At 39.1% G+C, this 8,318-nt stretch overlaps 1 pseudogene; it reads right to left on the minus strand.

The window, feature by feature from the left end:
• Window positions 1–4,651: 4,651 nt before the first annotated feature.
• On the minus strand, window positions 4,652–7,847 carry LOC113897463 (annotated as a pseudogene).
• Between the last annotated feature and the right edge of the window lie 471 nt (window positions 7,848–8,318).

Raw genomic sequence — 8,318 nt, forward strand, 5'->3', positions numbered from 1 at the left:
GAAGTTATTTCCACCATTTTATCTTCCAGCTCACTGATTTGTTCTTCTGTTTCAGATATTCTTCTATTTATTCCTTTTAGAGTATTTTTAATTTCAGTAATTGTGTTGTTTGTCTCTGTATGTTTATTCTTTAATTCTTCTAGGTCTTTGTTAATTGATTCTTGCATTTTCTCCTTTCGGTTTTCAAGGTTTTTGATCATCTTTACATCATTTTTCTGAATTCTTTTTCAGGTAATTTGCCTATTTCCTCTTAATTTATTTGGACTTCTATGTTTCTAGTTTGTTCCTTCATTTGTGTAGTATTTCTCTGCCTTTTCATTATTTTTTTTTTTAACTTATTGTGTCGAGGTCTCCTTTTCCCAGGCTTCAGGGTTGAATTCTTTCTTCCCTTTGATTTCTGCCTTCCTAAGGTTGGTCCAGTGGTTTGTGTAAGCTTCGTATAGGGTGAGATTTGTGCTGAGTTTTTTTTTTTTTTTTTCCTTTTCCCCCTCTGATCAGCAAGGCTGAGTGAGGTTGTAATCCTGTCTGCTGATGACTTTTTTATATTTTTGTTTGTTGTTTAGATGAGGTGCCCTGCACAGGGTGCTACTGGTGGTTGGGTGATGCTGGGTCTTGTATTCAAGTGGCTTTTTTGTGTGTGAGTTCTCACTCTTTGATACTCCCTAGGGTTAGTTCTCTGGTAGTCTAAGGTCTTGGAGTCAGTGCTCCCACCCCAAAAACTTATGGCTTGACCTCTTCATCTAGGACTGATGAGATGAAAACAATCTCTGTTTTTCAGACCTCCTATTGTAGTTATTTCCAAGATCTGGTCAACTACATCTTCAGTTTCTCTGCATCCAGCATGCCTTGGGAGCCGCAGTTCCTCTATATTGGCCTTATTTGTCATTTTGATGGATGTGAAGTGTAGCTCATTGTTGTTGCTATTTTTGCATTTGCTTTATTTAACATTTTCTCTTTTAAAAATATAGATTCAGATCTCACTATATGATTGCACAGTTTTAAGGATTTTTTTCTCTGCAGAATTATAAACCCTTCATCAGGTGTAGGTATGAAATATAAATTGCAAAAAAGTAAATTATTCCATTTCATTGCAAATTTAACTTTAGTCCTGTTTCTATCACAGAATGACTTTCATGAACATAAACTAGTATATAAAAAGCTAATTTGGCCCTCTTGCTTTATAAGTTGGTGAACCCTCCACAAAATTTTAGTCAATAGAAAATTATATAACAAGCTTATGTTTTTAGTATAAAGCTAAACTGGGGCTTCCTTGGTGACTCGGTGGTGAAGAATCTGCCTGCCAATGCAGACCAGATTCGATCCCTGAGTTGGGAAGATCCCCTGGAGAAGAAAATGGCTACCTATTTCAGTATTCTTGCCTGGAGAATCGCATGGAGAGAGGAGCCTGGAGGGCCACAGTCCATGGGGTCATGAGTCAGACACAACCTAGCAACTAAACAACAACAATGACTTTAATTATTATTTGTGAATTCTACTTTGATTAGAGTCTATATAAAAGGACAAGAAGTAAAAAAGCATAAGAAAATAGACCCTTTTTCTGCTTAAATTAACAAATGGCAGATTCACAGTGAGCTGGAATAGAAATAGTAGTGCTCTTCAGAAACTCCAGAGCTTTGGATTGAGATCACTGGGTGTTCTTCTACAAGCCATTCATCAGTGCCCCAAGTTCTGAGCTGAAGGATCTTACAGGGTGAGCCAGTGTGGCATTTCTCAGGTCCATTAATCTTTTTGATGAGGCGATGGCACCCCACTCCAGTACTCTTGCCTGGAAAATCCCATGGACGGAGGAGCCTGGTGGGCTGCAGTCCATGGGGTCTCTAAGAGTTTGACACGACTGAAGTGACTTAGCAGCAAAGGCTAAAAGCATTAATATTTCATAAAATCCTTGAGTGAGATCTCTCATTCTCTGTGGTTCCTTCTGTTCTAGGAAGGATGATGTCATCTTTGAAGTTGTTCCTAAAGACAGATGGTGGATGACCAGTACTACAACATGAGCCACAACAGATTAGTGTGAAGAGAATGTACGTAAGGCATGTAAGGGAGAGGCTTTCTACCTCTGGCGGTGGGGGTGGGGGGGGGGCAGTGGGACACCTGTGCAACTTACTAAAGGACTTAGACCTCTCTCCCTTCCTCCAAAGGTGGTGCTGCTGGCAAGTGTGTCTTGGCAAAGTTTCACTGGATTTCAGATGTGTGCTGGAGAACAAATGATAGGTATAAAGTTTTTGCCAGAAGCATTCAGAGCCTGTATTTTGCAGAGCTGGAGATGACTGATCAGTGGTGCGTTTTACAAGATTGCTGTTTTAAGAATTACTTTGTTGGCCATCCTGGGGGAAGACTGCACAGAAAAAGATATGCATAGAATGTTAGTTCTCTTCATCACTGAAGTTAGGATCTTAAATGCACGCTTGCTTGTCACTCTGCTTCTCTTATGTGGTAAAGCCAGGAGGTTCATTTTTAATTCTTTTTGTACTTTGATTAAATGTTCTTCTGGTTTTAGTGCTGCTGATCCCTTGTTTTAAAGCTAAAGCAATGGTAATCACGTTGTAATGTATAAAAGTACTGAATCATTGTATTGTGTACAGTGTTGTGGGTCAATTACACTTCAAAAACCAGACAGAAAAACTCCTAAAAAAAGAAATCAGATTTGAGGTTACCATAGATGGGGGAATTGGATGAAGGGAATCAAGGGTAAAAACTTCCAGTTATAAGATCAAAAGTTCAAGCGTTGTAATGTACAACAGGATCAATATAATTAACACTGCTGTGTATTATATATGACAGTTGTTAAGAGAGTAATTCCTAGAGTTCACATCACAAGGAAACATATTTTTTTCTTTTTACTTTGTATCTATATGAAAAAATGTTCCTTGCTAAACTTACTGCAGTAATCATTTCATGATGTATATAAATTAAATAATTATACTGTAAACTTCAGTCAGTCAGTCAGTTCAGTCATTCAGTTGTGTCCGACTCTTTGTGACCCCATGAATCACAGCATGCCAGGCCTCCCTGCCCATCACCAACTCCCGGAGTTTACTTAAACTCATGTCCATCGAGTCAGTGATGCCATCCAGCCATCTCATCTTCTGTCGTCCCCTTCTCCTCCTGCCCCCAATCCCTCCCAGCTTCAGAGTTTTTCCAATGAGTCAACTCTTCACATGAGGTGGGCAAAGTAGTGGAGTTTCAGCTTCAGCATCAGTCCTTTCAATGAACACCCAGGACTGATCTCCTTTAGGATGGACTGGTTGGATCTCTTTGCAGTCCAAGGGACTCTCAAGAGTCTTCTCCAACATCACAGTTCAAAGGCATCAATTCTTCAGCACTCAGCTTTCTTCACAGTCCAACTCTCACATCCATACATGACCACTGGAAAAACCATACTCTTGACTAGACGGACCTTTGTTGGCAAAGTAACGTCTCTGCTTTTGAATATGCTATCTAGGTTGGTCATAACTTTCCTTCCAAGGAGTAAGCGTCTTTTAATTTCATGGCTGCAATCATCATCTATAGTGATTTTGGAGCCCCAGAAGATAAAGTCAGCCATTGTTTCCACTGTTGCCCCATCTATTTGCCATGAAGTGATAGGACCAGATGCCATGATCTTAGTTTTCTGAATGTTGAGCTTTAAGCCAACTTTTTCACTATCCTCTTTCACTTTCATCAAAAGGCTTTTATTTCCTCTTCACTTTCTGCCATAAGGGTGGTGTCATCTGCATATCTGAGGTTATTGATATTTCTCCCAGCAGTCTTGATTCCAGCTTGTGCTTCTTCCAGCCCAGCATTTCTTATGATGTACTCTGCATATAAGTTAAGTAAGCAGGGTGACAATATGCAGAACTTCAGTTCAGTTCAGTTCAATTGCTCAGTCGTGTCCGACTCCTTGAGACCCCATGAATCGAAGCACGCCAGGCCTCCCTATCCATCACCAACTCCTGGAGTTCACTCAGACTCACGTCCATCGAGTCAGTGGTGCCATCCAGCCATCTCATCCTCTGTCGTCCCCTTCTCCTCCTGCCCCCAATCCCTCCCAGCATCAGAGTCTTTTCCAATGAGTCAACTCTTCGCATGAGGTGGCCAAAGTACTAGAGTTTCAGCTTTAGCATCATTTTTTCCAAAGAAATCCTAGGGCTGATCTCCTTCAGAACGGACTGGTTGGATCTCCTTGCAGTCCAAGGGACTCTCAAGAGTCTTCTCCAACACCACAGTTCAAAGGCATTAATTCTTCGGCACTCAGCCTTCTTCACAGTCCAACTCTCACATCCATACATGACCACAGGAAAAACCATAGCCTTGACTAGATGGACCTTTGTTGGCAAAGTAATGTCCCTGCTTTTCAATATGCTATTAGGTTGGACAGTGCTATATGTCAGTTATATCCCAGCACAGCTGGAAAGACAAAAATAGAGATAAAAGAATTTGTACATCCTGAAAAAGAGAGACCATATTGAAGACATTTACCTTAGCAACTTCTGATAGAGAGACAGAACTGATTTTAATTTACTACTGATTTTTATCAAACTTTTAAGTTTTAGTTTAAGAGACAGGATCACAATTCTTTTCCCCAGTTACTAACACTTTGATTGTCTCAAATTCCCAAAAGGAAGTCCAAAATATCATGCTGTAGAATTTCTTATGACTTAGAATCTGTACTGCTTTTTTGCAAAGGAGCCAGTATCACCCCAAAATGCCTCTCTTCACTCCTGGAGTCATAAAAATTATGCTTTTCAGTATACTCTTGGACAAGATCTAGTACCAAATAGTGAATGCTCTAACTCCTTTTGAGGGCTTGCTGGGTCTTTGTGAATAAGATGTCATTGGTGATCCATTCATTCACCAGAAGAATGTTGTTCTGATGTTTTCACAGAACATCTGTTTCACAGATGAGTTTCTGAACAACAGTTTCAGCCTGGGTAATACTTATGAGCTCATACTTTCTTACAATTTGGGTGAAATCCTCATTCTTCCACAGGTTGGGATCACCAAAAGACCCCAATAAATCTGCCCCACACAGCAATATTACCTTTGGCACACATTTTGCTTCTGACCCCACGGATTTCTTTTGACTAAAATCTTGACTTTGTTCAGCCAACTTCCTCCTCCATTCAGGTCTTTCTGGTATAGGTGAGTCCTTCTGGTGATCACAGCTACCAGCCTCCAATTTCTCTCAGTGGTGTCTGAGCACCTTAGCAGTCTCTAGCCACTCCTTCTGAAGCTTTTACCATGCACCCACATCCACCTACTTTGAATTCTTGGTGGCAAGATATGCAATGATAACTCAGCAATGGACAAAGAAGAGTTTGATGCTTCTTATATACCTTACTGACAGAATAAATTGTGCCTTGTCTTACTGTATATTTTCCTATTGCATTCATGTAGTTCTTGACCAGTTCAAACAACCTGAGGTGCATGTTGATGACTGAAATAAAAAACCACAAGCAAGGAGACCACAGTTGTCTTCTCGGAATTTTCTAGGCTAACAATGCTAAGTTGTTGGTCTAAGTGCAAAACCCTGACACATCCTTTGTCATTCTTACAAAGGAAATTCTGTCATTCTGAAGTGTTTTTCAAGGTTGGCTATCAGAATCATTCCAACTTGTGTGTCAATAGTCTTCTCCAAGTTGAGCTAGAACAGAGGATCCACGTCCAAATTGTAACTCACGTCCTCAAGGTTGACTGGCAAGAATCCTTGTATCTTATTGCTTTAACTTACATATCTTAGTTTATCAAGTGGAATTTTAAAGTAGTTTTCTTGTTATTGCCCATTCATATCCTTTGTTGATTTTTAAAAATAGGAACTCCTTAACTTTGTTGCTTTTGTGTTGTTATTTGTGGTTAGCATCTTGTTGTTGTCATCATCTTGGTAGTTCATTTGTAAGAATTTTTGGATATGCTAGACTTTGATTTATTGTCTTTTACATATGTCTCGAAAACTTACAGTATGCTTCATATATGTTGTTCCCTGCCTGTTAAAGTGTTTTAAAACATTCTGTGGGGGGAGGAGGGTTCAGGATGGGGAACACATAAATACGTATGGTGGATTCATTTCAATATTTGGCAAAACCAATACAATATTGCAAAGTTTAAAAATAAAATAAAATTTAAAAAAATTAAAAAAAAAATTCTATAAGTATCAACTGTTGATTGAAAATGTTAATTGTCTTTAATGTTTTTGGTGTATTTATATCGTTTTCCCTATCCTTAGGTTAGCTTTGTATTTTTTTTTTTACTTTTGCTCTTTAATCTATTTAGAATTCAATTCTGTCTCCAATAACTAAATAAATAAAGAGGGAAAAAGGGAAAAAAGCTTCCCTACAGAAGAATTCCAGGTAATAAATGTGGGCAGAATGAGGAAAACAGAAAATTACCATTAGAACATCACAGTTACATTGTTGCAGGCCATATCCATGGATGAATGCCAAATATTTATTAATTACTATGGTGATTGTGAGATATGTTTGCAAGTTCTTTGTTATTTCTCTCTCCAGGAGGTGAAGGTTAATTCACCTCTGTTAAGTGTGGGCTGGACTGTGACTGTCTTTTAATAAATAGAGAATAGAAAGGAAAAAATAATAACTTTATAGCAGAAAATATGGGCAGACACCAATTAACCTAGTGACCAAATTAAGGTTACCAGTAACAAATCATTTTGACATCATACATCTTCTGATAAAATGTGATGAGACAGGCAAATCACCCTTACTGTATTTTCATAAAAATAAATTCTCCCTCCAATTTTTCCAAACTCCATCTAATCAAGGGACAACAATAAACAAACCTAAACTGAAGGACATTTTACAAGATACCTGACCAGTATTCTTCAAAAGCATCAGGAAAAATAAGACAGATTGATAAACTGTCTGATGAAAAGAAATTAGGAATGTGATGACTAAATGCAGTGTGTGGTCTTGAGAAATCAGGGGGAAAATGGGTTACATTCAAATAAACTTTAGTTGATGGTAATGTATCCATGTTAATTTCTTAGTATTGATAAATGTCCAATGGTAATGTAAGGTAACACTGGGGGAATCTGAATGAAGGATATAAAGAAGTTCTTTGTGCTCCTGGAAACTCTTCTGCAAATCTAAGTGAAATTTGTCTAAATAAAAATGTATTTCCAATTAAAAAAATTTTTTATAAAGCTTAACACCTTGCAAGTAGTATAAATATCTCAGGGAATTTTTCATAGCAGTATGGTATGGAAGGTGTTTTGGAGACTGACAAACAACTAAAAAATAGTCTTTCAGTAAAAACAATAGGGCAAAAAGACATACTTTACTTAAAACCAATAGTTAAAAAACAAAACAAAACAGGAGATTGTACAATACCATGCATGGGAAGGGATCTTGGGTTCATAGTATCCTGGACACTCGGGATCCTGGGCACTCCCATAGGTAGAAAGGTGCTTTCAATGAGCTTGAAACAACTTCATTTCAAAGTTGTTGTGAGCATATCTCACAGCTTTGTGCTGTCCCTGAGTGCTAGGGGTGCAAGCCAGAGTGACTCTAGTCATTGTCCACATCTTGTCTTGAATCCTTGATTCTAAGACAATGGTCATAAAGACTGGATAGACAGCAAAGTGACCCATTAGTTTTCAGAATTTTGAGTGTTACTGATTCCTGCATCTGTGGTGTTGCCTGTTTCCCTTTCTGGCAGCTGGGGTACTCAGTGCAGAGAAAAGCACTTGAGGACAAAATGTTGCAGCTCACCTGTGATGGGAAGACTCTGAGAGGGATGGGAAAACTAGGCAGGTGCTGCTCTGATGAAGTCAGAGGAGTATGCAGGGAGGAAGACCTGCTCTCCACCACCGTGTCCAGGATGTTACCCATCCCTCCCAATCTTGTCACAAACGTCTTTGTGACTTTCCAGAGGGAAAGACCAGATGAACCTTATCCCTCAGTGAAAGAGAAGGAAAATGGAACTTGGGTCACCTCCACCACACCAAAGATTGTGTGCCCCAGGTATGCACTTTCTGTCTAGCTCCTATTGGGTTCTCTCTTTCTGCTGGCAGTAAACACTGCAAATGTTTTTGGAGTAAAAATCATTGTCATTTCTGAAAGTAACTGCCCCTGCAGGCTTCTTTTTCCTATTTTCTCAATCTCTAAAATATAGGATCATTCTTCAGATGCCTTTCAGTTATTTCAGACTTTGAATACTCCCATGTTAATCTATGGAGAAGGCAATGGCACCCCACTCCAGTACTCTTGCCTGGAGAATCCCATGGACGGAGGAGCCTGGTAGGCTTCAGTCCATGGTGTCACTAAGAGTCGGACACGACTGAGCGACTTCATTTTCACTTT

Source organism: Bos indicus x Bos taurus, chromosome 8, assembly GCF_003369695.1.
Source record: "Bos indicus x Bos taurus breed Angus x Brahman F1 hybrid chromosome 8, Bos_hybrid_MaternalHap_v2.0, whole genome shotgun sequence".
In the NCBI taxonomy this organism is placed as follows: Eukaryota; Metazoa; Chordata; class Mammalia; order Artiodactyla; family Bovidae; genus Bos; species Bos indicus x Bos taurus.